Source organism: Canis lupus, chromosome 4 (assembly GCF_011100685.1).
Source record: "Canis lupus familiaris isolate Mischka breed German Shepherd chromosome 4, alternate assembly UU_Cfam_GSD_1.0, whole genome shotgun sequence".
In the NCBI taxonomy this organism is placed as follows: domain Eukaryota; kingdom Metazoa; phylum Chordata; class Mammalia; order Carnivora; family Canidae; genus Canis; species Canis lupus.
This window is the reverse complement of record NC_049225.1, coordinates 76,621,302-76,646,028: the sequence shown is the minus strand read 5'-3', so window position 1 is coordinate 76,646,028 and position 24,727 is coordinate 76,621,302. Positions and strand designations below refer to the sequence as shown.

Genomic DNA, 24,727 nt, shown 5'->3' with positions numbered 1-24,727 from the left:
AGGACATAAATTTTTTTGATACCCCTGTTTTCAGTAAGAGATGCCTGCCTCCTTTGACTAGGCCTGTGTACCTGAGTCCAGGGACCTTCTGTTTTATTCTCTTTTATGGGGCTGACTGTACAGAGCCAATGAGAAGATCTGGAGATGCTAGCTACTAAAAAGACTTTCAAACAATCTCTCTATTTTTAGCCCTACATTATCTGCTCCTTCCCGCCGATTTCCACAGCTATCCAGTGCCCATTCCTGCGCCTGGGGGCTTTACAGTGTAAAGTAGGTTACCTCTCTGCTTTACCTACTGCCAGTTTAGGATTAGCTTCCTTGGCTCCACTAATCCGTCTACCACTTTTCCATTTATTTTGCAGTGTCCAAAGTTTTACTGCTATTGTTTTCTTTCCTATTCTACTAGGTGTGTGCCTCTACAAAAATCTTTCTGCTCTCATTTTCAAAGCATTTTCTTCAGGAACACTTATTCAACCAGCCATATTTAATGAGGATTTCCATTTAATTCTGTAATGGAAATAAAACTTTCAATTTCAAATAATGTTTGTAAATACCTCACCTTCAAAGAAGTGCAGCATGTCTCACCACTCCTTAACTGCGTGCTCTACATAGTGACTTCCTTTCAAGTGTCCAAAATGCAAAGGGATATGGGAAGATTAGCTTTGTGCTGGAGAAACCTGCCAAACGCTACTTCAGCCACTTGAGCAAAGTCACCATTAACTGTGATAAGTCATGTTCATAGTGTCCACTCTTGACATGAAGTGAGGAGAATGGCACCTTACCTTTGTGGTCTCTCTTCCAAAAACCCATAATCTCAGTCTAATCATGAGAAAAACGTCAGAAAAATCCCATTAGAGGAACAATCTACAAAGTGCCTCAAAACCAGTATCTCAAAACTGTCAAAGTCCTCAAAACAAGGAAAGTCTGAAGAACTGTCACAGCCAGGAGAAGCCTAAGGAAACATGACAAGTAAGGAGAATGAGGTAACCTGGGCAGGATCTGGAAATAGAAAAAGAATATTAAGTGAAAACTAAGGAAATCTGGATATCGTATGAACTGTAGTTAATAGAAATGTATCAATATTAGGTCATTAATTGTGACAAAAGTACCACACTAATGGGGAAACCAGCTGGGGCGTGGGACAAACTGGGTGTGGTACACATGGCAACCCTATTATCTTCATAACTTCTCTGAAAATCTAAAATTATTCTTTCAAAAAGTTAAAAATTTAAACCTTGGGATACCTGGGTGGCTCAGGGGTTGAGAGTCTGCCTTCCGTTCAGGGCGTGATCCTAGGGTCCTGGGATCGAGTCCTGCACTGGGCTCCCTGCAGGGAGCCTGCTTCTCCCTCTGCCTGTGTCTCTGCCTCTCTCTGTGTGTCTCTCATGAATAAATAAAATCTTTAAAAAATTAAACCTCTCATTTTTTCCTTTGGTTATTTATTGACACCTTCATACCAATTGAAATGCAGAATTTGGCTCAGTCCTACCTCATACTAAAACTATCAGCCGGCTATTCTAATTTGTGTATTGGAATAGTTCATTCATTCTCTTTAATGAAGGTTTATTGACAAAATACTACATTGCAGAAAATATACCTGGTGCTGGAGCTACAGAGATTAATAAAATATGACTCCTGTCCCACAGGGAGTTCACGTTTATGGGAATACAGGCCGACATAAAATACTTTTCGTATTCTACTTCCCTAGAAATACACCAGCTACCGTGAACACATTTTACCATTCACATTAAGAGTATAAAAAAATAAACCTGAAATTCTCTAATTCTTAAAAACTTCTGTTTTAGGTGAGATGTGGAATCTCTTGGAACTGTACCACCAGTTAAGAAACATGCAAAAATGATTGAATGTCTGGTAGAGAAGGGCGTATTGACCACAGAGAAACAGAACTTCCTACTTTTTGACATGACGACACATCCCCTCACCAACAACAATATTAAGCAGCGCCTCATCAAGAAGGTACAGGAAGCTGTTCTTGACAAATGGGTGAATGACCCTCACCGCATGGACAAGCGCTTGCTGGCCCTCATTTACCTGGCACACGCCTCCGACGTCCTGGAGAATGCTTTCGCCCCCCTTCTGGACGAGCAGTACGATTTAGCCACCAAGAGAGTGCGGCAGCTCCTTGACTTAGACCCTGAGGTGGAATGTCTGAAGGCCAACACCAACGAGGTCCTGTGGGCAGTGGTGGCAGCGTTCACCAAGTAGCGGCTCAGAGCGAAGTCCCTTCCTCTCATGTAAACCAGTAGTTTTTCTTCTATTGACTTGTGGTTTTCTGCAATTTGTATTTTCCACAGTATAATTGGCTTTTGTTTTATAGGTAGCTTTTCTGTGTATGTGTGAATGCAAGAAACTTCTGGTATGAGAGACCTTTCTGTTTAGGTGTAGAGAGAAAAGTTTCACTGTCACTGGCATTTCATTCATTCTTAAAAAAAAAAAAAAGATTTTATTTATTTATTCATGAGAGACAGAGAGGCAGAAACACAGGCAGAGGGAGAAGGGGGCTCCAAGCAGGGAGTCCGATGAGGGACTCGATCCCGGAATCACGGAATCAGGCCCTAGAGCCAAAGGCAGATGCTCAACCGCTGAGCCACCAGGCGTCCCATTTCATTCTTTCTTGAGTTCAAGAGAGTTGCCATTCTCACCATAACAGGTTTGGATTTCTGTTATGTTTATGTTCAAACTACCTCCAGTTCCACATGAGATTTTTTTTTTTGAATTTTGTTTGGTAAAAGATTTATTGAAAAAATACATTCTGAATGGAGACAAAAAGATATTGAGATTGTTTCCATGAACTGTGCTTATTAATCCCAATAGCTTGTACATTCATTTGGTTTTTTTACATACATAATCATGTTACCTGCAAATAATGACAAATATACTTGTTCTTTTCCTTTTTGTTTAAGATTTTATTTATTTATTCATGAGAGAGAGAGAGATAGAGAGAGAGAGAGAGAGAGAGAGAGAGAGGCAGAGACACAGGCAGAGGGAGAGGGAGAAGCAGGCTCTGTGGGGGGAGACTGATGTGGGACTCCATCCTGGGTCTCCAGGCTCACACCCAGGGCCGAAGGCAGCGCTAAACCGCTGAGCCACCCGGGCTGCCCTACTTGTCTTTTCCAAAGAAGTGTTTTACTTTTTCTTCTACCTTTTGTTTCTTTTATTTTTATTGCCTTACAGCACTGACTAGTACCTCCTCCAGTACAGTGTAGAACAGAAGTGGTGATAGTGATCATGCCTGTTTTAATTCCAACTCAAGAAACAAATGTTCAAAATTCACTATTAAGTAAAATGTAGTTGCTGATTTTTTAAAAAAGATCTTCTTGATGAAATTAAGGTAATTCTTGGGGATCCCTGGGTGGCTCAGCGGTTTAGCGCCTGCCTTTGGCCCAAGGTGTGATCCTAGAGTCTTGGGATCGAGTTCCACATCAGGCTCCCTGCATGGGGCCTGCTTCTCCCTCTGCCTGTGTCTGCCTCTCTCTCTCTGCGTGTGTGTCTTTCATGAATAAATAAATAAAATCTTTTTAAAAAAAGAAAAGAAATTAAGGTAATTCTCTTCCTACAGTTGACCCTTTGATAACATGGATTTGAACTGAATGAATCTACTTATACACAGATTTTTTTATAACTACAGTACTATAAGTGTATTTTCTCTTTCTTGTTATTTTCTTTGCTTTTTAAAAGATTGTATTCATTTGACAGAGAGAGAGAGAGCGCGCACAAATAGGTGGAGCAGCAGGCAGAGGCAGAGGGAGAGGGAGAAGGAGAGGGAGAGGGCAACAGGCAGCTTGATGTGGGGCTTGATTAGTGATCATGACCTAAGCCAAAGGCAAACTTTTAAGTGACTGAGCCACCCAGGTGCCTGCCTTTCTTGTTATTTTCTCAATAACATTTTCTTTTCTCTAGCTTACTTTATTGTAAGAATACAGTATGTAATACATATAATGTACAAAATATGTGTTAATCAACTTTACATTATGGGTAAAGCTTCTGGTTAACAGTGGGCTATTACTAGTTAAGCTTATGGGGAGTCAAAAGTTTTATGAGGATTTTTGAATGCACAGGAATTTGGGTCCCCTAACCTCTGCATTGTTCAAAGGTCAACTGTAATTTGTTGAGAGATTTTTTCTTGACCATACTTTTTCTGTATCTACTGAGATACTATATGTTCTTTTCCAATGAGTTAAATTGATTCATTTTTTAAAAAAGAATTATACTCCTTTGTTAACATTTTTTTTGGTTTTATGAATAACATCTTATATCATTATCCAATCAAAAGAGCTAGAATGATTGGGTTTTGATAGTTGGTTTTTTTTTTTTTAAGATTTTATTCATTTATTTATGAGACAGAGAAAGAGAGAGGCAGAGACACAGGCAGAGGGAGAAGCAGGCTCCATGCAGGGAGCCCGATGTAGGACTTGATCCCGGGTCTCCAGGATCATGCCCTGGGCCGAAGGCAGGTGCTAAACTGCTGAGCCACTCAGCGATCCCAGTTGGTTTCTTTTCTGATAGACATGGCACCTGAAAAACAATGTTTTATTTTTCTGCTAACTAGACAGACTGGTAAGCTATTGGTTCCATGGCTACCAATCTTGGTTTAAAAGGAGATGTCAAAAGGTACAGAAGGCTAAGAAGTATTTTTGGAAATGGAGTCTATGCTCTCCTCTCCCTCTGGGGTGGGACTGCAGTTTCAGGACACTATTCTTTTCTATTTTTTTTAATTCAATTAATTAACATATAATGTATTATTTCAGACGTAGAGTTCAGTGATTTATCAGTCTTATGTAACACCCAGTGCTTATTACATCATGTGCCTTCCTTAATGTCCATCATCCAGTTACCCTATTCCTCCCTCTGCCCCTCCACATGAAATTCTTTAGTATCTCCACGGCTTAAAACTTTCTACAAGTACAGGGGCACCTGGCTGGCTTGTTTGGAAGAGTATGTGACTCTTGATTTCAGAATTGTGGGCTTAAGCCCCATGTTGGGTGTAGAGATTACTAAAAAAATAAATAACATTAGGCTCCCTGCGTGGAGCCTACTTCTCCCTCTGCCTGTGTCTCTGCCTCTCTCTCTCTCTCTCATGAATAAATAAATAAATTCTTAAAAAAACAAAAACAAATAAATAAACTTAAAATTAAAATATAATTATAAAAGATAAACATTCCACAAGTGCAAATTCTTCTGTACTTTTCAAAAATTGAGAGAGAAATCACAAAGTCTTTAACTTACCAAAAGTGAAATCTGTAATTAGGGTATTTTCTTACAGAGATATGTACCTTAAAAATATATTTTGCTGGCATTTTGTTAAGTGAAAGAGGTAAGACAGAGAAAGACAAATACTGTATATCACTCATGCAGAATCTAGAAAAGCCAAACTCACATGAATACAAGTAGATATCTGAAGAATACTCAAGGATAAGGGAGTTTTTATTCTAAGTCTCAGGAATGATGGTTACCAGGGACCAGGGTGTGGGGGTAGTAAAGAGATGTTGATCAAAATACAAACTTCCAGTCATAAGATGAAAAAGTTCTGGTGATCTAATGGACAGCATAGTGCTACAGAATGATCACCACACTAAGTCTAGTTAACCCCAATCCCGTGTATTTTCAGTATTAAACTGTAAAGGTGGGGCAGCCCCGGTGGCTCAGTGGTTTAGCGCTGCCTTCAGCCCAGGGCCTGATCCTGGAGACCCAGGATCAAGTCCCACGTCGGGCTCCCTGCATGGAGCCTGCCTCTCCCTCTGCCTGTGTCTCTGCCTCTCTCTCTCTAATAAATAAAATCTAAAAAAACAAAACAAAACAAAAACAAAACAAAAAAACCTGTAAAGGTGAATTGCTCCATCAAACCATTTAGGATGTGATATATCCTATTTATGTTGCGTATTGTGTGGGCTCCACATGAATTGCTTGTGGCTCTGCACACCACTCAGGAGGTAGGGAGGTACCACGGGAGGTTAAATGAATAGCTCAAAGAAAATCAAGAATCCTATCTCTTTCCTCATTTTCTCTCTGTAAATTCTTAGAATTTTTCCTTTTGATTCAGATGTTCTCTCAAGTTTGTACAAAGGACAGTAGCTCCAAGGATCCAACTCTTGCATAACAGTTTCCAAACGCTGGAAGAAGTGAAGGGGCCCTGTCTTTTCCTCCTGTGCCTTTCTTCCTGTGCACCCAGCAGGTGCACTCTCATGTCTCATTGGCTGGATTCGTATCACATGCTCATTTCTAAACCAATCATGAACTAATCAAGGTTCACACTTTGTCTCTTCAGAAGGACTCTATCTTCTGAAGTCCATGGTTATTGGATGTGGGAGAGGAAAAAAGACAGGATAATCTGTTAGCAAGAAAGAAGGAAAATTTGTGAGCAGTCAGTATCTGTCTTCCATCTGGCCAATGACAATGAACATCCTTTCACATGGTTAGCCATTTCCTCTGGGCAATTTTTGTATTGCTATACTTATAGTCTGCTGTTCTAATAGTCTCATAAATCTCAATATCTGTGAAGACCAGTTCTTCCTCAACAATTGTGGTGGTGATGCTGAGCCCTTTGCTCTTCCTTATGAATTTTAGGAACAACTTAACCAAGTTTCCTGAAATACCCTGTTGGGATTTTTGGTTGATATGACAACACACAGTTTCATTTGATGGAACTGACATCTTTGTGATATTGAGTCTTTCCATCTAGGAACATGGCATAACTTTCTGTAGTAAATATGGCCACAGATTCCTTGGACCTTCTAGGTGGAGCCTATTTCCCCACCTCTTGTATCTGGGCTGGATTTGCAGTTTGCTTTAATCCAATAGAATGTGGGAAAAATGACATTTTGCAAGCTCCAGAGCTTGGGGTACATGAAGTGATATGGGTTCTGCTTTCACTGTCTTGGAATCCTGCCTTGAGACCACCATACCATAAGAAAGCCCAGGATAAAAGAGCGTATGGAAACAGAAACCCAGCTGTTTCAGCACCCAGCCAGCTGACCTGCCAGCTGAATGCAGCTGTGTGAATGCGCCTAAGTGAAAGCAGCAGAGAACTGCTTAGCCAACCCACAGAATTACATGAAATGATGAATTGTTGTTGATTTAAGCCATTAAGTTTTGGGGTATTTTATTCCACAACAAACACTAGCTGAAAGAGAAATCGGTACCTAAAAGGGAGATACTGCTATAGTAACGACTTAACGCATGAGGCATGGCCTTGGGACGACAGTGGCTAGAGACTACCAGGGGAACAAAAAGAGTGTTAGTGGAAGCTTGAAAAAGCAGTGGGGAAACTACTACTGAAGTCTAGAAGGATGGTATACCATGTTTTGTGCTAGTGAAAAAGTTGACAAAAGCATTATCTATGCAACATGAAGCAAAAGAACCACCTGGCTAAATGTAGAGTCATGAGAAGTGTTGAATTACTATTATTGCATTGAGACAATAAAACAAGAAGTTTGGGGATGGTTTTACACAATACATAATCAAAACACTAATGAACTAGTGAGTCTAATTGTTATGGACTTAATTTTGTCCCCTCAAAAATGTGCATGTTGAAGCCCTAACCCCCGATATAACTATATGTGGAAGTAAGGCCTTTAGGGAGGTAATTAAGGTTAAATGACCTCATAAGAATGGGGCCCTAATACAATAAAAGTGGTTTCCTTATAAGGGGAAGAGACACCAGAAATCTAGTAACCCATCCATAGATATTTTTGGATTTTTTTTATACAGACAATAATATTGTCAGAAAAGGATGCTATTCATTTCAAATTATTATTGCTCATTTTTTTTTCCTTAGCTAAGCAGCAACATTTATCTTTGATATTTTCATTTAATTTTTATAACAGGTATCATTCCCATGCTTTAAGAAATATTAAAAGGTGGTAGTAAAAAGTCACGCTATGTCTGTCATGCTTTTATCTTATTACAAGGGCAAATAAAATACTGAGCAATATGGCTATCAGCAGATATTTCTGCCTTCTAGCTGCCTTTGATAAAAACGTTTCTAAATTTTGCACTAAAATGTTGATGTTTTCAATAGGTTTTTTTGTCAATGGGTTTTTGAGAGAGATACTCAGTTTATCATGTTAAAGAAGCTATCTTCCAACTTTATGTTGTTAAAATCTTATTGTTATTATGAATGAAATTTCATCTAATTTTTTTATCTTTTAATTTTGAGGTATAACTTCATGCAGTAAAATCCACAGATCACAAGTGTATATTTTAATGAGTTTTGATATGCTTATGCCCATCTAACCCATATCCTTCTGGACACAGAACATTCTCTGGGGAGCCTGGGTGGCTCAGTCAGTTAAGCCTCTGACTCTCAATTTTGGCTCAGGTCATGATCTTAGTGTCATGAGATTGAGCCCCACATTAGGCTCCATACTCAGCAGGAAGTCTGCTTGAGATTCTTCCCATCTGACCCTCCTCCAAACTTGTTTAAACATGCACATGTGTGCACTCACTCTGTCTCTCAAATAAATAAATCTTAAAAAAAAAAAAAAAAGACACGGGGCACCTGGGTGGCTCAGTGGTTGAGTGCCTGCCTTCTGCTCAGATTGTGGTCCTGGGGTCCTGGGATTGGGTCCCACATCAACATCTGCCTCTGCCTATGTCTCTGCCTTTCTCTGTGTGTCTCTCATTAATAAATAAATAAAATCTTAAAAAAAAAAAAAAGACACAAACCTTCTCATCTCCCTAGAAAATTCTCCTGTGCCCTTCCTGAGTCAATCCCACCACGCCACTCTCCTGGGACAACCAAATTTCTGATTTTTCACATTAGATTAGGTATATCAGTCCTAGAGCATGATATCAATTGAATCATTCAGTATCAGTAGTTGTACTCCTTTGTTGTATCTAGTTTGTTTCTCTTCTCTCCTTTTTTTATTCTGAGTAATATTCCATTATATGAACATACTACAATTTATCCATTTTCTTTTTGTGGGAGTCTTTGGGTTGTTTTCAGTTTTGAGTTATATGAATCAAGATGCTATGAACATGTTTGAAGTCTTTTGGTGAACTTAGGTTAAAAATAAAAGGATAGGGGGGATCCCTGGGGGGCTCAGCGGTTTAGCGCCTGCCTTTGGCCCAGGGCCTGATCCTGGAGATGCGGGATCAAGTCCCATGTCGGGCTCCCTGTATGGAGCCTACTTCTCTCTCTGCCTGTGTCTCTGCCTCTCTCTCTCTCTCTCTCTCTGTCTGTCTTTCATGAATGAATGAATAAATAAATAAAATCTTAAAAAAATAAATAAAAATAAAAAGTATAGGGAAAAAACACATCTATACTTTTATAATTAAAGTGTATTTCCTATAGACAGCATATAGTCAGGTCTTGTATTTTAATCCATTTTAGCAATCTGTTTAGTACATTTACATTTAGTGCAATTATTATGATTGCCTTTAAGTATATTATTTTTGTATTTATTTCCCTTTTCCCCTATTTTTATGTATCTTTTCTCTTTTTTCTTGCCTTCTTTTGGATTTACTGAATACTTTGTAGTAATTCATTTAATTTTCTCTATTGCTAATTAGCTATACCTCTTGGTTTTGTTTTTATTGATTGCTCTAGGATCTACAATATAGATCTCTAACTTAGTACATTCTATGTTCAAGTAGTTCCGTATTACTCCACATAAAATGAATGCAAGTATACTTTAATTTTCTCTCATTTCCTCTTCATATTTTTACTCCTACCCACATTATAAGTCCCACAAGGTATTATTTTTGCTTTAAACAGTCAAAAATCCTTTAAGGAAGTTAAAAGAAAAAACAAGAGAAAAAAGTCCTTTATATTTACCCACAAATTTTTTTCACTATTAACTGCCATTCTATGTTCCTTTGTATAGATATAAGTTTCCATGTAGTTTCATTTTCCTTCAGCCTAAAGAATACTTTCTTCAACCTGTCTTGTCATTTGGAAATGCTGATGATGAATTCACTCAGCTTTTGCTTAACAGAAAAATGTCTTCAGTTTGCACTCATTTTTAAAGAATTTCTTTTTCTGAATATAGAATTCCAAAATTACAGGCTTTTTTTTCCTTTCAGTACTTTACAGATGTTGATCCTCTGATTAGAGCTTTCATCATTTCTGACCGAGAATTCAATGCCATGTCATCACTGTGCCCTATATGTAATGTGTCTTATTTTTCTGATTGCTTTTAAGATTTTCTTTTTATCTTTGGTTTTTAGTCATTTGACTGATTTGATAACAATATGCCTTAGTATGGGTCTCTTTGTGTTTATTCTGCTCAGGCTTCACTGAAATTCTTGAATTGGTAAGCTGATATTTTTCATCACATCTTATCCTCAAATATATCTTTCTGCAACATATTCTCTCTTTTTCTTCTAGATTTCCAGTTGCTATACAGGACTCTGAGACTACTCATTTTTTATATTCTACTGATTTTTCTGTTTTTCTAGTTTGCCTAGTTCCCATTTTCCTCTCTTTGAATTCACTAATCTTCTCTTCTACAGTACCCAGTTGGTTACAAATCTCATCCAAATGAATTTATTATTTCAGAAATTTTCTTGCATGTTGAAGGTGCTCAATGCCTGGTGATCCCTGTCTATTGATTTATATTCAAGAATGGGACACAGAAAAGCTGACTGGGAGCTGTGTTTATACACAAGTTTTTTATCTTTGCTGTAGAGTGACCATGTAGGAGCAATAGGCATTGTCTCAGAGAATCCCAAACGGCAAAAATATGGAGCTCTTTTCTTTAGGACCATTCGATTTCTCCAGGAAGAAACTTCTAAATTTTTGCCTACTTAGTAGATACCTTGCTGCAGGCATTTTTCCAGGGGACACAGTGACAGAGATAGAGACTTAGGTTGGGGTGGAAAGAATAATAGCCATTTTTCTTCTTGATCATCTGACACAAAGAAGACAAAACAACCAATGCTGATAACAGACCCAGATTCCCTTATCTTTTCAGTACCTCATTTAAAAATATGAACAGATAACCAAGGATCACCAGGCATTTGTTTTTCCATCAGTTCTGTGTTCAGCCCTATTTCTCATTTTTGCCCTTCAAAGTATGTTCAATCTTTGGTCTCAAAGTTCTCTGGTTCAGGTCTCCTGCCAGGGCTTCCATTGAATACTGGGACTCAGTTGTCACAGGAACCTGGGAGATGTGGTTCACAGTGGTTAGCCTCCAGCGGCCTAGAGCAAGGTGGGGAGAGTGTATCTGCAGAAAGCAAAATAAAGAATCAGCACAAGAAGATATTAAGAGATTACCTATTGTATAACAGGGAGAAATCAAGATGTGCAAACATCTAAACCTTCTCAAGTGGCTGAAATAAAACTGCAAGCCATTTTATGAAAAAAAAAAAAATCCACCAAACAACTTTTTCCCTTTACTTTTGATGCCTGTCATTGTAGAAATACATGAAGATAGAAATGCAGGCATTTCAATCAGAAAACAAGATTGTTTCATATTGTATGCTTATGGCCTTAAGGTGACTCTTAACACTTCAATGATGGAACCAATTGCTACTCAAGGGGATAAAAAAGGAGCAAAATAGTCAGCTCTGATTTAGTGGAACTGACCAGGCTAAGGCATCAAGTAACTATTTCCAATGTGTGCAATTTCAGGAAATGTCTCAGTCTTGTCATGGATATCCCTAAGGATTTGTTTAAAAATTCAAATGTCACATATTGATTGTATGCTGAGAAATCAACTGTGCCTTCACTTATACGTTCTAGATGACAGTTTAACATGATCCTGGAAGTGAGACTATTTATTCCCTGCACTTTACTAAAGCCTAATGGTATGCCAGGCTACTTTCCCTTTTGTTAATAGTAAAGCCTAATCATAGCATTTGATCCATAATCATGTTTCAGTTGGCAAAGCTGTGGCTGACATTTTGATGCTTTGTATCCAGTAGAAGTATTTATCAAAGTGGTGTGTCATATTTCAGGTTAATGACTTTTTCTACTAGGATCAGTGGATGGGATTCAGGGACCTGTGAAAATCCCTAAAATTGGTTGTAAAATGTTTGACATCCATACATTTTTCTGGGATGAAGATCTATTGTTTCCACAAATACTACAAAGCTAAGCCTTCCTCTGCCCTTCTAAATTAATTAGCACTCCTCTACCTAGTTTTCATCAACCGATGGCGAATCCACTTTCATCTTATTGTTTGGACTTACATATTTTCATTTATTAGCTATTATTATAGGAGATTCTCAAGAGAGAGAAAGATAAACAAGTGTGATCAGCTGTTTTTAATGTTGAGCAATGATGGCTGAATACAAATGTATTGAAAAGGAACCTAGATGAAGGATAGAAGAGCCATTAAAAGTTTTTTCAAAATAGAGATAAGAACTTATAACAAAGATGCCCTCCTTGACTGTCTTGTTGGCATGCCTTATGGTGCTACAGGTGAGAGAGTTCAGGGTATAAAAAATCCAAAGTATGACCTTCTTTTCCTTGAATTTAATGATTTGTCCCTGAACAGTATTGGTCTCATGGCCTTGGGTTGGGACCCACTGTCTTTTTGAGAATTCCATCATTCTTATTTGGGGTTTTACAAGATGGTAGGATGATTATAGGCAGCCCCATGATAAAATAGTTGGTACTCCCTCCTAGGAATGGTACATTGATCTAAAGGAATTTCTGCCTGTTTTGGCAAGTATTACACAGATATGGGATAAGAAAGGGTTCTCAAACTCAATGTCTATTGGGAGTTGGGCCAGTATGAAGTAGACAAATAGTATTGGACCAAAGAAATTATGTTTTGTATCCAAAGGGGGCAGCCTTTACTCAACTCCACTTTTTTTTTTTTTTTTGATTAAAAAAAAAAAAAAACAATTTGTAGAAGTTGGCAACTAATTCAAAACATTTTAAAACATTGTGTGGGATGAACATATGTTTTGAGGGTGTATTTGGCCCCAGGGCTGCTGGTTTGGGATCTCTGGTGTAAAGGAGTCATTCCCAAGCCTGGCTGCAGATCAGAATCATCTGTGGAGCTTAAAAAACACAGATGCCCAGTCCCCTCCCCAGACATGCTGAATCGCATCTCTGGGGGTGATGCTGATGCACAGCCAAGTTTAAGAACCACAGAGCAAAGAATTGGTTGATGGAACAGCATTAACCATCCTTAAAACTACAAAATTCAAAAATAATCACAACAAAGGAAGTCAAGATAAATGAATAAACTGTGTCACCCCCATGGGAGAGCAAAAATGGTGAAGACATATAGGAGTGCCTTTAAGTGTGTTTTCCCATGTTTCAAATTTTGTTTTTCTGATCTTTTTATAGAGCGGTGCATTCCAATATAGCAGCCACTAACCACATGTGACTACTTAGATTTTAATTAAAATTAAATAAAATGTAAAATTCAATTGGTTAGTTGTACTAGTCACATTTCAAGTGCTAAGTAGCCACATGTGGCTTGTGGCTTCTGTAGTGGACAGTGGAGTTATAGTCTATTTTCAATATTAGAGGAAGTTCTATTGGTCAGGGCAAATATAGTCTATACATGAAAAGGAGAGAAGTTTGTAGGCCTTTTAAGCCATTCATGGGGGATTCTGATATTTCAAGGGAGTGGTAATTATTAGTATAGAATAAAACATTTCTGAATTGGCCACATGGGTCTATGCCCTTAAGATGTGTGATGCTTACCCTAATGCAAATTAATTAGTAAATGTGGAGATTTATTTTTAAGTGCAGAAGTATTCATGCAATCATTGGACAAATATCCGACAAATATTTTCATGTGCCAAGCTCTCTGCTCTTTGTGTTTTTAAATTATTCGTGGAATTGAGTAAGGTTAAAAAATTGGCTCAAGCAGCTTCCAAGAGTCACATTCCCAGGTATAAGTATTACGCTTACTTTTCAGTCTACTTTTCTCCTTTTAATTCTATGGAATTCCCCTTAATGCAACAACTATTTTAGGTTGAAACATGTTATTTGGAATAGGTAATGTAGTTTGATGGTTAAAAGGAAGAACAGAAAGGCAGCACTTGCTAATAGCAGAGAAGTATTCTCTTAGCTGAAAAGTGTAGATGCCTAGTATGATTTTTGATCTGACCATGACGAGGCGAGGACGTGACACTTGCCCAACAGTGTGACACATCTAACCAGAGCAGCATTCTACACAGCCATTCACCCTCAGTGAATACATGCTTCTTATTCCTACTCAGATGACATTTAGTAGGATAAAAATCCAGAGAGGAATACAAAGCAGAAGGAATCCTAAAGTTAAAGGCTTTAGACCTTGGGATTAAAAGCAAACTTGTAAATTTGTACAAAAATCTGAACTCCTGGGAATCATCATAAATAAAGTAAAAAAGGCAGACTTTAGGTACAAAAATCATAAAATAATTTAGGAGAAAGCACTGTTAGGTCATGTCAAGAATTGTTGTTTAATCCAGCTCTATGGAGATGCTGATTAAGATAAGACCAAACTTGGGATGCCTGGGTGGCTCAGCGTTTGAGCATCTTTCATCGGCTCAGGGCGTGATCCCGGAGTTCCGGGATCAAGTCCCATGTCGGGCTCCCTGCATGGAGCCTGCTTCTCTCTCTGTCTGTGTCTCTGCCTCTCTCTCTGTGTGTGTCTGTCATGAATAAATAAAATAAAATATTTTTTAAAAAGATAAGACCAAGCTGAGTGATAAATAGTCACCAGGCACAAGATGGGAGTAAAAATGACCCCACAGAAGATGGAATGGCTTGGTGCCTAGAAGTCTCATCTCTAATCATGAACAGTTAATGAATTCCTCAGGGACACGTGGATTGGATTTTTAAAATGGTCAAACAAGTTAACTTATATTGTGTCTGTAGTATAAATCTAAGTATTTTATGGCCTCCATGTGGCTCTTAGAATAATAATAAAGGCTGAGACTGTTTCTGGAATGCAGTAAATACTTGAGTCCTTATCTTCGTAGTGGTTACATGTCTCTGACAGTGCTAAGGAGTCGTTACTGAGGGACTTGATTCTGGGAGTTTTACTGTTAGTCTCCTTGTAGGATTAGAAACCCTGGTTACCTAATCTTATCTCATCACAGGAGCTACCTCCTTTATGAAAATATCAGCCAGACCAGTTGGTTCACTATCAGTGAATGACTTGCACAAAAAAATTACTACAGTGACTTGAGTTTCTCTTTCTTTTTTTTTCTTAAAAGATTTATTTATTTGAGAGAGAGAGAGAGAGTGAGAGAGAGAGAGAGCATGCAGAGGTTCCAGGCAGAGGCAGAGGGAGAGGGTAACCTCAGCAGACCCCATGCTGAGCAGTGAGTCTGATGCAGGGCTTGATCTCACAACTCCGAGACAACAACCTGAGCCAAAACCAAGATGTGGGCACCCAAACAACTGTACCACCCAAGCACCCCAAGTTTCTCAGACACATACATATATACGCCACATTTATAATTCATATGACATTCCAGGCTCTGTGTCATGTGGTGGGAGGCATAAGATCAATAAGACATGCACCCTACCCTTGAGGAACTCGTATTCTGGAAGATGAACAAATAATTACAATCTGGTGTAAAAAATGCAAGAACAGAGATACAAAATTGAAAGTGACACAAATACTCGTAAAAGGAGATCATCTAGGGATTGTGGATAAGTCCTCTTTTATTTAATGTTGACTTTACAACAAAGAAAGAGCAACAAACATAAAGAACATTTTGATATGTTGTTAGATTCAGGCTGTAATATCATTGTTTTATTCTTGGTCTTCACCCTGTGTTGAAATAGCCCCTAAACTTCCTACTTCCAGACAAACCAGCCAAAGGAAGAACTTGAAGTAAGGCCAAGAATGAACTAAGTACTACACGGGAAATAGATTCTTAAAACCTAGACTTGTCTGGCATATGAAACACCAAATAGGTGAGTCTACTGCTTGGGATGAGCAAAAGATGGTGAAGGATGTGGCAAAGGAGAGCCTTGGCTCAGTGTCAGGAATAGTTTGATAGATTTGTCTTTCAAAATAGCATGTGTGGAGCTGACCGGTCAATTGTGAGGAACAGTGATCTGGAACAACCCAAAACGCAACGAGGTCCACTAGGTATTTACACCAATGTAATTACTTAGAGAAATAGATGAGACACCTTGGGTTTTGGCTAAATCGCTTCGTGACTACTTATGTTAGGTGGACCTGGCCATGAGAGAGCAGTCATCTTTGTATTGACATTATGAAAAGCAGGGCCATCAGCTATAATTCAAAATATCACTAGGGGTGGGGTAATAAGCTTAAATAAATGCAATATCTGAAGAGATCCTACGCCCTTGGATTGCTTTTTCTCTGGATGGAAAGCAAGAACTCTCACTGGGAACTATTTGTTCCCTAAATAATCTTGTCTTTGCTCCAGTTCATCCGAGTTTACCATGTAGTCTAAGATCAAGAGTTCTCAAAGATAGAATTCGTCCTCCATCTGCAGTACTAGGGTTTAAATATCCCAGACTACGCAAGGCATGTGAATCCCTTTATCTATTTTACTGCCTCATAGTCAGCCAGCATGCCCTGGCACTGCATTTCAGGCTGGGTCTCTTCCAGTGGGTGGGTGCGTTGACTGTACCAATTGTTAAATATTTTGAATATTAACAAAAGATAGAGTCGTACATGATGTTGAAAAATAAAACAAGGTGACTGATTTTAATAGAACCACTCAAATTAGTACTTTGGCAAACTTAAAAATAGTCTTCTTGGATGAGTCCTTTTCAGAGCATTTTAAAAACAACAAAAATTTTTCCCTTCAGATATTTCTGGAAGGAAAACATTCATTTGGATGTATATATTATGGCCTGATTGTCAAGAAGTCTTTTATGGTATTTAAAGTTGTGCGTGTGAGATCTCCTATGAGACCACCTGGTTAGGTGGTGGTGTTAAACAATGCAAATTCCTTTCTTTTGAGCTATGCTCACCACCCTCCCCCTCCCCTTGAAGAGGGAAAACAAATCACACAACGTGACAATCTTAAGTTGCACCTAAATGCAAGCAGCAAAAGAAAACTAAATACCAGAAGAGCCGAAAGCAGACAATTTTATGTCTTTGTGCCTGCTGGGGGTTGGGGGAGGGAGGGGTGGTGGTGGGGCTATCTGTGATGGATGAAAAAAAAAACATAAGAAGCTGCAGTAGCTCACTCTGTAAGGTCAGATCTCTGCTATGTCAGGTGAAAATGTACCCTGAACGCCTGTACTTACCTTGCTATCTGAGGAAGCAAGCATGGGCCTCATTTAGATGAAGAGAGGGGCAAGAAGAGGGATATTCAAAACCCCTGTAATGGGGCTCCCAACCTGTCTGCCCTTGGTATTTATCTGTGCGGAAAATGTTATGAAAAGTGCTTGTCCGGGGACCAGACGTGTATTGAATGACAGGATCTGTTCAAGGGATGAATCCAGATCGTAAGAGTCTAGTTATACAGCGCTTATTACAGTTTTAAAGACAGTTTTCCATTCTCTGTCCTGGTACGAGACCCCAGATATTTTTCACCCTCTTTTTGTAGATGAAGAACCACTGACTCGGGGAGGGTAAGGGGTGTTGCTCATGACCACACCTTCAGCGAGGAGTTGAGGAGCACCCAGGTCCCTCAGATCTTGGTCATTCTACACTGTTCTGCAGCAGTGAGCCAAGACTTTGTGGATGGACAAGTCTGACCTAAGGGTCCCCCGGTGATGTGGCTGCTTCTACACCTGGTCTGTGGCTACCATGGCAACCAGTTGGGCCACCCTTTGGTGTGAAAGAGTCCCACTGGTGCATGTGGGGCTACTACATACCTGGGGCAGAATCAGGACGCGGGGCCTCCCTGGTGGCACCCTCGTTCCGACTTCAGTGCCTGCCACGTACAAAGCACCTTGCAGCTGTTTGACTGAAGACCCGGACACCTTGCCGGGGCATCACAGAGAGAGCTGGCCCAGCGCCGCCCCCCGCCCCCTGGAGGTGGGCAGGAATCGGGGTTTAGCTACTAACACTCCCCCCGGGAGGCCGACTTTTCGCCAGCTCGAGAGGTCTCAATCCCTGCACACACGGCGGGAAAGAGAATTGTTTTCCTATTGAACCAGATGAGAGTAATTTTGACTTGTCCAATCACTGCCCAAGTACTGCCAGCCACGTGGAAGATGAAGGACATTCATTACGTTTTCACTCATTCAGAAATTCGGCTTTGTTTAGTTGGTCCCGAGGGTCTTATTGCTCAGATGAGATGAGAGAGCGAGGCCTCTCCAGGAAGTCACTTGATTGCAGCTGGCTGCCTGTGTGTGTGTATATGCGTGTGTGAGTGTGTGTGAGTGTGACAGAGACTGAGAGTTAGAGCCCACCCACCCTGTCCTACGGGAGAGCCCGAACTAGGGGCTCCGGGAAGGGGTGAAGCGCCCACTCACACCCACGTCTGCCAACCTAGCCCAGCAAAGGATGTGGAGGTCAGGGAAGGAGCTCCGGCCAGTGGGCAGAGTTGGCTCCCCCTACTCTGTCACAGGAGGCTCCTCTTTTTAACTCCCATCCCTGCCCAGCTACCCAGCCCTGGAGCCATAAGCGCCGTGGAGCCCTAGCCACCCTGGAGCCCTAACCACCCTGCACCCCTAAACACCCCGGAGTCCTAAGCGCCATGGAGCCCCAGCTGCCCTGGAGCCCTAACCACCCTGGACCCCTAAGCGCCCTGGAGCCCTAAGCGCCCTAGACCCTAGCCGACCTGGAGCCCTACGCGCCAACCTCCCTGGAGCCTTAGCCACCCTGGAGCCCTAAGTGCTGTGGTGCCCTAACCCCCCCTGGAGCCCTAAGCACCATGGAGCCGTAAGCACTGTGGAGTCCTAGCCGCCCTGGAGCCCTATCCGCCCTGGACCCCTAAGCGCCACGGAGCCCTAGCTGCCCTGGAGCCCTAACTGCCTTGACCTCTAAGCGCCCTGGAGCCCTAGCCCCCTGGAGCCCTAAGCGCAGTGGAGCCCTAACCGCCGAGCCCTCATGATAAAGCCGACTCCGGCTGCACCACTAACCCAGCCTCGCCCTGTGGAAGGAAATTACCCCAGAAGAAAAGCTGAAACACGGGCCACGTTCCAAATTGCCGGTGGTTTGACAACCTTCCTCTGGCATCAAGGTGGTGCCCGCCCCGCCCTTCTGCAGCATGGAACATTCCTTCAAAAAATCATTTTAGTTAGGGGGGCACTACCGCTTGCATCTTCAGACTGCAGCCATTAGCAATTAGCACGGGCCTCCAGTGATTGATTTGAGCTTTTCCACACAGGTGACTCAATTCCTCCTTTTCCGTGGGTGCTTTTAATCCCCAACAGGGCTCTCGGGTGGCGCCAATGGGACATAGCCCTTGGAAGGCCTGTTATAGGAAATGGACGAGCAGAGGAAGAAATTGGGCTTTTTTCTCTTTTTTTCCAGTTTCCCACTGTGCTTATCTTAGTTTCTGGGTCAGTAGTTTTCTTTAGGGAGCCTTAATTTTTAATTAATAGAAAAGCATGAGCCTCAGCCAAGGCCCTTAGTGCACGCATGGCCACGTGGGACTATCTCACGAAAGCCAGCGTCAGCGAGTGTTGTGGAGCAGAGAGCCACAAAAACAGCCAACCCCAGGGCCTCGGGGAAGGCTGGCCCCTGCCGCCCTGGGCCCAGCGGGAGGTGGCCCCGACCTCGGCCCTGCACCACCCCAGCTCAGCAGCTGTTCCTGGCACCCGAGGGCCTCAGCCCCGGCGACTTCCACCCGTTCACTCTTTCTCTAGAAGCTCTCTCGGGGCTCAGGGGCAAGGAAATGCCAAGGGGATTGTTTGCGGGAAGGAAGGGCGAACCGTGACCGGGTGGTGCCCCGCACCTTGGTCCTGGGGGCAGCTGCCGTGGGCGAGATTCCCAGGGCACGGAGCGCTGTGCCCGGACAGACGGACAGACGGACAGACGCAGGGCTGCCCAAGCTGCGGGGCTCGGCTTTGGGCATCTCGCAGGAAAAGCACGCAGTCCCTCTGGTCCCCATGAGGGGTGTGAGTGTCTCTGTTTCCGGCAGCGAGCACCGAGAGTGTCCCGGCTCAGCACCTTGTGTTTGAGGCTATTGATAGCCCAGCAATTGGGTGCCAGGAGGAGATGGCATCCTGGCTGAGGCGCCAGTGACAGGCGCCTTGTTCTGAGCTTGGAAGGTCTGTGGGGCTCTTTGTGTTTAGAGCACCTCTGAGGAGTTGCCCACGCCTAGCAGAATCCTCAGAGGATGGGGGGGGGGGGGGGGCGGAGATACTCTGTGCTGTGGCTTTGGTTATCAAATCATCTGACCTGGCCCACATCTCATCTTACTCTGACCTTCCAGCACACCCCACCCCTCCCCAGCACTCTCCTCCCCTCCCTGCTCAGAGCTGCCCTCCCTTCCCCTCTCTCCCAGGGGCTGCCCTCACTTCCCCTCCCTGCTCAGAGCTGCCCTCACCTCCCCTCTCTCCCAGGGGCTGCCCTCCCCTCCCCTCCCAGCTCAGAGCTGCCCTCATTTCCTCTCTGCTCAGTGGCAATCTAGCCTCTCCTGCTTTCTGAGCTCTGTTCTCCTCCTATCCATATGCTGTTCTGACTCCCGGAGTTCTCACACTGGAAGAAGACTGAATGCATATGTTTCTCTGGCCCTGTTTGCTCTCCTCTATCCCCACTGGAACTGATCCTTACGAAAGCAACACAGTTGCCCCTCCGTTCTACTCTGATGGCTCTCCAGGCACTAGCAACCGCTGCTGCGTTCAGGCAAGAGCATAGGATAGTGGCTCTGGCTTGCTGTGCTTACCTGACACTGTTGCCCAGGGGGGTAGGAGAGCATCTTGGCCAAATACATACAATGGACGATGCCTATGACTTTGTGAGCCCTTGGCCCAGGAATGGCGAAAGTCAGGATACTCTGTCTTCCAGTAAACTGAGAGTACTGGGATGGGGTGAGCCACGAGAGAGCTCACATTGGCATTGAGTGGGTATGTGTGATGACAGCAGGCCAGATCCTTCTTCTGTTTGGCAGATTGAGGGGCCTAATCATGCACATAGAGGGATGGGGGACTTTTCCCAAGTAACTGGAGATCACAGTGACCAAGGAGCCCGGATTGATGAAACTGGGAAGTCAGTGTAGAGAAGAAATGCCAAGAGAGCCAGGGATTGGTTGACAAGAAGGCCGTTGTGGCAGGCAGTGGATGGTAAAATGGAGAAAGGAATGTGCTGTGCGTTGGGTCTTCCAGGAAGCAGACTCTGAGTTGGGGATTTGTGCATGGCTAGTTGATAAGGGAGTGATGCGGGATTAACATCCTTGGAAGGAAGAGAAGAAAGTAGAATTGGGCAGAGGGTGGAGTTGGTCTCTGAGGCAGTCTTTTTTTTTTTTAAGATTTTATTTACTCATGAGAGACACAGAGAGAGAGGAAGAGACATAGGCAGAGGGAGAAGCAGGCTCCCTGTGGGGATCCTGGTGCAGGACTCTATCCCAAGCCCCTGGGATCATGTCCTGAGCCAAAGGCAGATGCTCAACCACTGAGCCACCCAGGGGCCCCTGTGATGCAGTCTTCACAGAGGTCTTGGCCAAGCCCATGGGGAAATCAGAAGCTGAAATAGGTCTTCAGAGTTGCCCTGAATTGGGCAAGGAGCCTGGATCTTTATTTTGCCTTAAGAAGAAGGCGTGCCTTGCTCTTTTTAGCTAAGGCAATTCCCAAAGAGGGCTCACAGCTGAGCAGTAGCCCTGAGGGGGATTGTAGGAAACAATGCACTGAAGTTTCCACTCTACTGTGCAATATGAGGAATCACAGGCAGGATGCCAAGAAAAAGGGAATCTCTAGAAGGTCTGTGAAGAATTAACAAAAGCTACAGGTATTGTGGTGGCTAGACCAAGGAAGGGTCTGTCATCACTCCTACCCCACCCCATTCCCACCCATCCCTTCTTCGCTTTGCTAACTTCACAGGAGAACTGTGGTTAGGATGAGAGAGGCCCTACCAGGATTTTAGCCCACCGAAGGCCAATAGGAAGTGACCAGATCTTTTTGCAACTTTCAGGAAAAAGAAGAGATTGGACCAAAAGTTTTTGACTCTGCAATATGTTGATCAGGAAGCCAGTCCCTACCGGCCAGGTTTCTGACTTTGGCTTGGGCCCAGTGTGGCATCTCTCCAACTGTTAGCACAATAGGTTACTAGAAGACTGGCCAATTTTCAATTGTCTTGAGGGTCATTTTGGGATAAGATGAATCTGAATGAGCCCATGTGTCAGCACATATGCCTAGAGAAGACAGTCATGCCCTGTTTCATTCTTGAAGACTGAGAGCTTTTCTCCAAAACAACCTCAGGTGTGATTGGGGCCAGAGAGGAACGGATAACTTACCATATTGCATTTTAATAATGACCCCAGTGATATCATCTAAGTTTCAGTCATGTGGGAGTATTTGTGTGTGTGTGTGAGTGTGTGTGTGTGTGTGTGTGTGTGTAAAGCAATGCTTGCTCCAGATATTAGAGGCCCATTAGAGATTGTTTTCTCACTTGGCTTCTCCAAGTTTCTTCCACTCATTCTGCACTTGCATCCTCTTACCTTTCACTGTAATTTATTAGTCTTCTGTCCATATCATTTGCTACTGATAGTTTTAAATGTAGGAAGCTCCTTTCTGATGATATATATCTCCTTTCTTCAGTCTTCCAAGCCTCTTTTAGTCTCATTTTAAATATCACAGCTCATCATTTTGAACACTGCAAGCAGTTTGAATGATTTCATTGGCTCTGGCTTAGTTTTTGTGTCAAGATTTAGTGGGTTTATTTAAAAATAAGTGTCATCTTTAAAAGGTTTGATGGGTCTTGGAGATTAAAAAATGGATATTTCACATATGTCACACGGACATGGCTGATGAAGTTCATGTGCTCATTCATGTCCATCCTCTTCTTTGTCTTCTATTGATTTATGGAGTTGCCCATCCTCAATAAATTCATAAGGAGTGATAGAAAATAGGACATTACGGGGTGCCTTGTCCTCACAGAGGTCATGAAACTTGTTTTGGCTAACTTGGAGGAAATTTGGTCAGGTAATGAATGGAAACAGAGAGAGCTCACCTCTTTGAACAATGCAGAGCACATATTGCTTATGGGATGAGCCTCCAGCATGCACTGGAGGGGCAGATTACTTGGGTTTGAGTCCTGGATCTCCTATTAAATGATGGGAAGTGCACATAATACAAGGGTAATGGAAGCTGGAAGAGATCAAAGTCAAGTCATTTAAGATGAATTAAAAATTTAAGTGAGGCTTTTTTAATCTAAAAAAATGGAGCTACAAATTATGGAAATAAAATGTTATCTATGTTCAATCGAACATAGATTATAATTGCAACTATGTGTTCATTTTTAGAATGAACACAGATAAATTTCATGGGGCTATTTTGGCATAATTTTTAAACTAAAATGATATGTGGCATAATAAAACAGCTTTCATTTAATGTATGATTTTATGGTAGAAATTTTTTTGGCAAACAAACTAGAAATCTCCATTCATTTTTCCAAGGATCTTTCATAATTCCTTGACATTTAAGTCATTGTTTTTTGAAACCCACATCCTGTTACCATCCTTGTTGATTTTTGTTCTCCAAATGTTAACTGTTTTATCTAGTTTGTATGCATTTTTAAGCAATATTTCAATACTTTCATCAGCTTCATAGGCTCTTGAATCTTTTGAAATAATTTCAAAGTTATTTGTAATCAATTTGCATTTTTATTTAACAATGCAATTTAACAATTTAACAATGCAATGTCCTTTTATTTTTCATTTTGAAATAGTTTTAGACTCATGGAAAAAAATGCAGGAGTACAGAGTTCCTGTATACACTATAGCCAGATTCCCCCTAATGTTAACAACTTAAATAACTAGGATAAACAATCAAAACCAGGAAACGAACACTGGCACATGATTTTTAACTGAAGTATACACCTTATTCAAACTGCACCAGTTTTTCGACTGATGTCCTTTTTCTGCATCAGGATCTGATCCAGGACCCCCATTGTATTGTTATTTTACCTCCTCAGTTCCCTCAATCTGTGAGGGTTTCCTTGTCTTTTATGAGCTTGACATTTTGGAAAAGTATTGACCAGTTATTTTAAATACTATTTCTCAATTTGGGACACTTCTGATGCTTTTTCACAATTATATTGAGGTCATAGATTTTTGGTAAGATCTGAAAAGTGATGTATCCTTTGTGCATCTTATCTGGGGGTACATTATATTGATATGTCCTATTAGTGATGATGTTAATTCTGCTCACTTTGTGATGTTTGCAGGGTCTCTCCACTACAAAGTTATGTTTCTCCCTTTGAAATTAGTAAATTTCTTGAGGGATATTTTCAGAGTATGCAAATATCCTATTTTTTCCTCAAATTCTCATTCTCTAATTTTAGCATTCATAGATGGAACCTGCATACGACAATGGTGGTGGTGTTTGACACATGGTGATTTCCTATTCCCCTCATTCCTTCTACATTTATTAATTGGAATTTGGATTCTGAAGACTTAGTACAAAAAAACAGAATGTAAAATATCTCATTAAAGCTTTTATATGGATTACATGTTGAAATGCCAATTTTAAAATACATTGGGTTAAACAAAATACATTATTAAAACTAGCTTCCCTTGTTTCTTTTTTATTTCTTATAATGTGTCTACTAGAAAACTCAAAATGACATGCATGGCCACATTGGTGGCTCATATTACATTTCTATGGGACAGTGCTGCTCTAGGGACTCAGATAATGAACTTTTGTGCTACCTCCTAGAATGATTGGGAGAATAAATGAGAATGTTATATAAAGTGTTTGGCATAGTGCCTA

At 41.5% G+C, this 24,727-nt stretch overlaps 1 pseudogene; it reads left to right on the top strand.

The window, feature by feature from the left end:
* The first annotated feature begins 1,795 nt into the window (after window positions 1–1,795).
* On the top strand, window positions 1,796–2,336 carry LOC489242 (annotated as a pseudogene).
* The last annotated feature ends 22,391 nt before the right edge of the window (window positions 2,337–24,727 follow it).